Raw genomic sequence first — 7,407 nt, forward strand, 5'->3', positions numbered from 1 at the left:
AATAAGGGGGTAAGGGGCAATAAGGGGGGGCAATAATGGGGTGGGGGGGCCATAAAGGGCCATATATGGCCGTATAGGGTCATATGATCTCTATGGGTCTTTATGGGTCTCTATGGGGTCTGTATGTATCTCTATGGGTCGCTATGTGTTTCTATGGGTCTCTGTGGGTCTCTATGGGTTCCTATGGGTCTCTATGGGTCTCTATGGGGTCTGTGGGGTCCCTATGGGTCTCTATGGGCCTCTATGGGTCTCTATGGGTCTCTATGTGTACCTATGTGTCTCTATGGGTCCCTATGGTTCCCTATGGGTCCCTATATGTCCCTATGGGGTCTCTATGGGTCTCTATGGGGTCTATGGGGTCCCTATGGGTCTCTATGGGCCTCTATGGGTCTCTATGTGTCTCCATGGGTCTCTATGGGGTCTATGGGGTCTCTATGGGTCTCTATGTGTCCCTATGGGTCTCTATGGGTCCCTATGGTTCCCTATGGGTCCCTATGGGTCCCTATGGGGTCTCTATGGGTCTCTATGGGTCTTTATGGGGCTCTATGTGTCCCTATGGGTCTCTATGGGGTCTATGGGTCTCTATGTGTCCCTATGGGTCTCTATGGGTCCCTATGTGTCTTTATGGGTCTCTATGGGGTCTCTATGGGTCTCTATGGGTCTCTATGGGGTTCTATGGGTCTCTATGGGTCTCTATGTGTCCCTATGGGTGTCTATGGGGTCTCTATGGGTCTCTATGTGTCCCTATGGGTCTCTATGGGTCTCTATAGGTTCCTATGGGTTTCTATGGGTTCCTATGGGTCTCTATGGGGTCTATGGGGTCTTTATGGGTCCCTATGGGTCTCTATGGGGCCTATAGGTCTACTATGGGGTCTCTATGGGTCCCTATGGGGTCTCTATGTGTCCCTATGGGTCCCTATGGGTCTCTATGGTTCCCTATGGGTCTCTATGGGGTCTCTATGTGTCTCTGTGTGTCTCTATGGGGTCTCTATGGGTCCCTATGTGTCCCTATGTGTCCCTATGGCTCAATCTATGGGTCTGCCCCATAGGACCTGGAGCGCCAGCCGGGTGACTCGCGTTGGTTGGACGCCATTGAGAAGGATTTACACCGACAGTTCCCGTTCCACGAGATGTTCGTCGCACGGGGGGGACACGGGTGAGGACACGGCCCCACTTCCTGCCCCATAGCGGGATCTCCTGCCCCATAGCAAGCTCTTCTGCCCCATAGCAGGATCTCCTGCCCCATAGCAAGCTCTTCTGCCCCATAGCAAGCTCTACTGCCCCATAGCAGGCATCTCCTGTCCCATAGGAAGCTCTTCTGCGCCATAGCAGGATCTACTGCCCCATAGCAGGCATCTCCTGCCCCATAGCAAGCTCTTCTGCCCCATAGCAGGATCTAGTGCCCCATAGCAAGCTATTCTGCCCCATAGTGGGCTCTTCTGCCCCATAGCCATCTTTCCTGCCCCATAGCGAGCTCTTCTGCCCCATAGCGAGCTCTACTGCCCCATAGCAGGATCTCCTGCCCCATAGCGAGCTCTTCTGCCCCATAGCAGGCATCTCCTGTCCCATAGCAAGCTCTTCTGCGCCATAGCAGGATCTACTGCCCCATAGCAGGATCTCCTGCCCCATAGCAAGCTCTTCTGCCCTATAGCAGGATCTACTGCCCCATAGCAAGCTCCTCTGCCCCATAGCAGGATCTCCTGCCCCATAGCAGGCATCTCCTGCCCCATAGCAAGCTCTTCTGCCCCATAGCAGGCATCTCCTGCCCCATAGCAAGCTCTTCTGCCCCATAGCAGGCATCTCCTGTCCCATAGCAAGCTCTTCGCCCATGAGCGGCATCTCCTGTCGCCATAGGGAAACTCTTTCTGCCCATACAGGCATCTCCTGTCCATAGCAGCTCTTCTGCGCATAGCAGGATTCCTGCCCATAGCAAGCTTTTCTGCCCATAGCAGGAGTCCTGCCCATAGCGGGATCTCCTGCCATGCAAAAGCTCTTACTGCCCCATAGGCAGGATCTCTGCCATAGAAGCTCTTCTGCCCATAGCGGCATCTCCTGTCCCATAGCAAGCTCTTTGCCACTATAGCAGGATCTATGCGCCATAGCAAGCTGCTTGACCATAGCAGATTCCTGCCGCATAGCAACTCTTCTGACATAAGAGGTCATCTCCCCTGTCCCTTAGAGATCTAGTGCCATAGAAGCTATTCTCCTGCCCAATAGCAAGCTGCTTCTGCCCATAGCAGGGATATATGTGCCCATAGCAGCTATTCTGCCCATAGTGGGCTTTCTGCCCCATAGCGTATCTCCTGCCCATAGCAGGATTTCCTGCCTAGCTATCTTTCCTGCCCCATGAGCAGCTCTCTGCCCATAGCAGGATCTCCTGCCCCATAGAAGCTCCTTGCATAGCAGGATCTCCTGCCATAAGCGGATCTCTGCCCATAAGCAGGCCATCTCCTGCCATAGCAGGATCTCCTGCCATAGCGAGCTCTAACTGCCCAATAGCAGGAATGTCCTGCCCCTAGCAAGCTTTCTGCCCCATAGCAGGATTTCCTGCCCATAGCAGGCATCTCTGCCCATAGCAAGTCTTCTGCGCCTAGCAGGGATATAGTGCCCATAGCAGCTATTCTGCCCATAGTGGGCTCTTCTGCCCATAGCAGTATCTCTGCCCATAGCAGGATCTCTGCCCATAGCAAGCTCTTTCTGCCCATAGAGGATCTCCTGCCTGCGACTCTTCTGGCCCATAGCAGGATATCCTGTCGCATAGCAAGCTCTTCGCGCATAGCAGATTACTGCCCATAGAGGCAACTCTTGCCCATAGCGGATCTCTGCCCATACAGATATTCTGCCCATGCGATCTCCCCTGCCATAGCAGGCATCTCTGCGCCTAGCAAGCTCTTCTGCCATAGCAGGATCTAGTGCCGCCATAGCACAAGCTATTCATGACTAGATAGGGCTCTTCTGCCCCATTAGCAGTATCTCATGCCGCATAGTGGTCTTCTGCTATAGCAGCTCCTCTGCCCATAGCAGGATTCCTGCCCGTAGCAAGCTCCTCTGCCCCATAGCAGGATTCCTGTCCATAGCGCGCTCTGCTGCCATAGCGGGATCTCTGCGAATTTAGCAGCTCTTCTGCACCATAGCAGACTCTGGCTGCCGCATAGCAAGCTCTTCTGCCTATAGCAGCATCTCCTGCCATAGAAGCTTTTCGCCCATAGCAAGGATACTGCCCCATAGCGGGATCTCCTGCCATAGAAGCTCTTCTCCATGCAGATTCTACTCCATAGCAGGCATCTCCTGCCATAGAACTCTTCTGGCCCCATAGTGGGCTCTTCTGCCCATAGCCAGTATCTCCTGCCATACGTAGGATCTACTGCCCATAGCAAGCTCCTCTGCCCATACAGGATCTTCCTGCACCATAGCGAGCTCTTCTGCCCATAGCAGGATCTCTGCTATACAAGCATATTCTGCCCCATAGCAGGATCTACTGCCCCATAGCAAGCTCTTCTGCCCCATAGCGGGATCTCCTGCCCCATAGCAAGCTCTTCTGCCCCATAGCAGGATCTCCTGCCCCATAGCAAGCTCTTCTGCCCCATAGCAGGATCTCCTGCCCCATAGCAAGCTCCTCTGCCCCATAGCAGGATCTCCTGCCCCATAGCGAGCTCTTCTGCCCCATAGCAAGGGTCTCCTGCCCCACTTCCGACCACACCCACCCCTTCTCTATTGTCCCCTTTAGCCCCGCCCCCTTCCGGCCCCACCCATTTAAGCCCCGCCCCCATCTCTGTAAGCTCCGCCCCTTTCCCAGCTCAGTGACCCTGCCCACTTCCGGTCCCACCCCATTAAGCCCCGCCCCTTCCTGTCTGATGCCCCGCCCCCCTCTGGCCCCACCCACTTCCTGCCTGCCCCTTTAAGCCCCGCCTCTTCCTGTCCCATTAAGCCCCGCCCCCTCTCATCCATGGACCGAGTAAGCCCCACCCACTTCCGGTCACAACCCCATCAAGCCCCGCCCACTTCCGGTCTCATCCCATTAAGCCCCGCCCCTTCCTGTCCCAGTCCCTTTAAGCCCCGCCCCTCCATGGTCCGGTCCCTTTAAGCCCCGCCCACTTCTGGTCCCACCCCATTAAGCCCCGCCCCTTCCTGTCCCAGTGCCTTTAAGCCCCGCCCCTTCCTGTCCCACCCTATTAAGCCCCGCCCCTTCCTGTTCCAGCCACATTAAGCCCCACCCCTTCCTGTCCCAGTACCCTTAAGCCCCGCCCCTTCCTGTCCCAGTACCCTTAAGCCCCGCCCCTTCCTGTCCCAGTACCCTTAAGCCCCGCCCCTTCCTGTCCCGGTCCCTTTAGGCCCCGCCTCTTCCTGTCCGAGCCTTTAAAGCTCCATTCCGGCTCCGCCCACTTCCGGCTCCGCCCACTTCCGGCCACACCCTGCTAAGCCCCGCCCCTTCCTGTGTGTGCCCATATATAAAGGCAGCAGGACCTGTACCGGGTGCTGAAGGCCTACACGGTGCTGCGGCCCCACGAGGGTTATTGCCAGGCACAGGCACCCGTGGCTGCTGTGCTGCTCATGCACATGCCTGCTGAGGTCAGTTGGGGGGCAGTATGGGGAGATATGGGGTCCTATGGGGTCTCTATGGGGCTCTATGGGGTCCTATGGGGTGATAGGGGGGTCTATGGGGCTCTATGGGGCTCTATGAGGAGCTGTGGGTGTCTATGGGGTGTGTATGGGGCTCTATGGGGAGATATGGGGTCCTATGGACTCTCTATGGGGCTCTGTGGGTCTCTATGGGGGGCTATGGGGTGTCTATGGGTGTCTATGGGGTCTCTATGGGGGGCTATGGGGTGTCTATGGGGCTCTATGGGGCTCTATGGGGTCCTATGGGGGCTCTATGGGGCTCTATGGGGAGATATGGGGTCCTATGGGGTGTCTATGGGGCTCTATGGGGTCCTATGGGGTCTCTATGGGGCTCTATAGGGTCCTATGGGGTCTCTATGGGGCTCTATAGGGTCCTATGGGGTCTCTATGGGGCTCTATGGGGAGCTATGGGGCTTTAAGCGGTCTCTATAAGGCTCTGTGGGGCTCTATGGGTGTCTAAGGGGCTTCTATGGTGCTTATGGTGTCTAGGGGGCTATGGTCTCTATAAGCTCTAATTGTTCTAGGCGGAAATATGTGAAAATAGGGTCCTATGGGTCTCTATGGGTGTCTCCATGTGGGGCTGTATGGGGGCTATGGGCTCTTATGGGGTCTCATTAGGGGCACTTATGTGGTCTCTATTGTGTCTCTATGTGTCTCTATGGCTTTTATGGTGGGTCGCTATGGCTATATGGGTCCATGGGGTCTCTATGGGGAATATGGGCTCTGATGGGACATGGGTATGGGGCGTTTCTGCGGTAATTAGGGGCTCTTGGGTCCTATGGTCTCTAGGGCCTCTATGGGGCAGACGTAGCTCTGCGTGCCCCACGAGTGTATTGCGAAGGCACAGGCACCCCGTGGCTTGCTTGCGCTCATTGCACATGCCTGCTTGGGTCTTGGGCGGGCAGTTATGGGGAATATGGGTAAATGTGGGGTCTATGGGGTCCGTATGTGGCTTCATGGGGTCAGGGGTCTCTATGGGGAGATATGGGTTCTATGGGGTTCCCCAAATGGGTCTCTATAGCGGTCCTATGGTTCCTCTATGGGGTCTAATGGGGCCCTCTTTGGTGGAGATATGGGTCCTGTGGGTCTCCTTATGGCGAGATTATGGGGTCCTGGGGTGCTCTATAGCGGTCCCTACTATGGGCTCTGGTGGTGTCTATGGGGCTCTATGGGGAGATTTATGGGGTTCGCTAATGGGTGTCTAATGGGATTTCTCTACTTGCTCTGATGCGAGCTACTATGGGTGTCTATGGGGCTATATGGTGTCTCTATGGTCTCAAGGGGCTCCTATGTGGTGCCTATGGGGCTCTATGGATTCCTATGGGCCTTCAATGTGGTCCGTCATTGGGGCCTATGGGGTGTCTCATGGGCCTTGTGGGTCTCTTATGGGGCTCTATGGTGTGCCTAGGCTTATGGATGCCTATGGCTCCTAAGGGGCTCTTATGTGGTCTTCATGGGCTCTTATGGGCGTGTCTATGGGGCTCGTGGGTCTTCTATGTGGTGGTCCTAATCGGTCTCTGGGGGAGATATGGGATATGGGGTTCCTAATAGGGTGTCTCTAAGGCCATGGCCTATGGGAGCTAGGGTCTCTATGGGTCTCTATGGGGTCCTATGGGGTCTCTGTGGGTCTCTATGGAGTCCTATGGGGCTCTATGGGGAGATATGGGGCTCTATGGGGTGTCTATGGGGCTCTATGGGGAGATATGGGGTCCTATGGGGTGTCTATGGGGCTCTATGGGGAGATATGGGGTCCTATGGGGTCTCTATGGGGTCTCCATGGGGCTGTATGGGGCTTATGGGGGCTCTATGGGGCTCTATGGGGGGCTATGGGGCTCTATGGGGAGATATGGGGTGTCTATGGGGTGTCTATGGGGAGATATGGGGAGATATGGGGTCTCTATGGGGGCTCTATGGGGAGATATGGGGAGATATGGGGTGTCTATGGGGCTCTATGGGGAGATATGGGGTCCTATGGGGTGTCTATGGGGCTTTAAGTGGTCTCTATAAGGCTCTATGGGGCTCTGTGGGGCTCTATGGGGTCTTAGGGGGTCCAATGGGGGCTCTATGGGGTCCTATGGGGTCTCTATGGGGAGATATGGGGTTTTATGGGGTCTCTATGGGGCTCTATGGGGAGATATGGGGTCCTATGGGGTCTCTATGGGGAGATATGGGGATCTATGGGGTCCTATGGGGTCTCTATAGGGTCCTATGGGGCTCTATGGGGTCCTATGGGGTCTCTTTGGGGAGATATGGGGTCCTGTGGGGTCTCTATGGGGAGATATGGGGTCCTTTGGGGTCTCTATAGGGTCCTATGGGGCTCTATGGGGTGTCTATGGGGCTCTATGGGGAGATATGGGGTCCTATGGGGTGTCTATGGGGCTCTATGGGGTGTCTATGGGGCTCTATGGGGTCCTATGGGGTCTCTATAGGGTCCTATGGGGCTCTATGGGATGCCTATGGGACTCTATGGGGCTCTATGGGGTCTTTATGGGGCTCTATGGGGTGTCTATGGGGCTCTGTGGGTCTCTATGGGGATCTATGGGGTGTCTATGGGGTGTCTGTGGTGCTCTATGGGTCTCTATGGGGTCCTATGGGGTCTCTATGTGTCTCTATGTGTCTCTATGGGTTTCTATGGGTCTCTATGTGTCTCTGTGTGTCTCTATGGGTCTCTATGGGTCGCTATGGGGCAGAGCTGACCCCATTCCCCCCCCCAGGCTGCGTTCTGGTGTTTGGTGCAGATCTGTGACCGGTACCTGCCGGGGTATTACAGCCCAGGGCTGGTGAGAT

General features: G+C 55.7%; 1 long non-coding RNA gene across 1 annotated transcript; it reads left to right on the forward strand.

The window, feature by feature from the left end:
• The first annotated feature begins 1,017 nt into the window (after nt 1-1,017).
• Nucleotides 1,018-7,407, forward strand: LOC107307439. Its single transcript, XR_004305813.1, has 3 exons — nt 1,018-1,156; nt 4,455-4,569; nt 7,335-7,407. It is a non-coding gene; the product is annotated as an uncharacterized LOC107307439 (long non-coding RNA).

The sequence above is a fragment of the Coturnix japonica genome, unplaced genomic scaffold, assembly GCF_001577835.2.
Source record: "Coturnix japonica isolate 7356 unplaced genomic scaffold, Coturnix japonica 2.1 chrUnrandom597, whole genome shotgun sequence".
Lineage (NCBI taxonomy): Eukaryota > Metazoa > Chordata > Aves > Galliformes > Phasianidae > Coturnix > Coturnix japonica.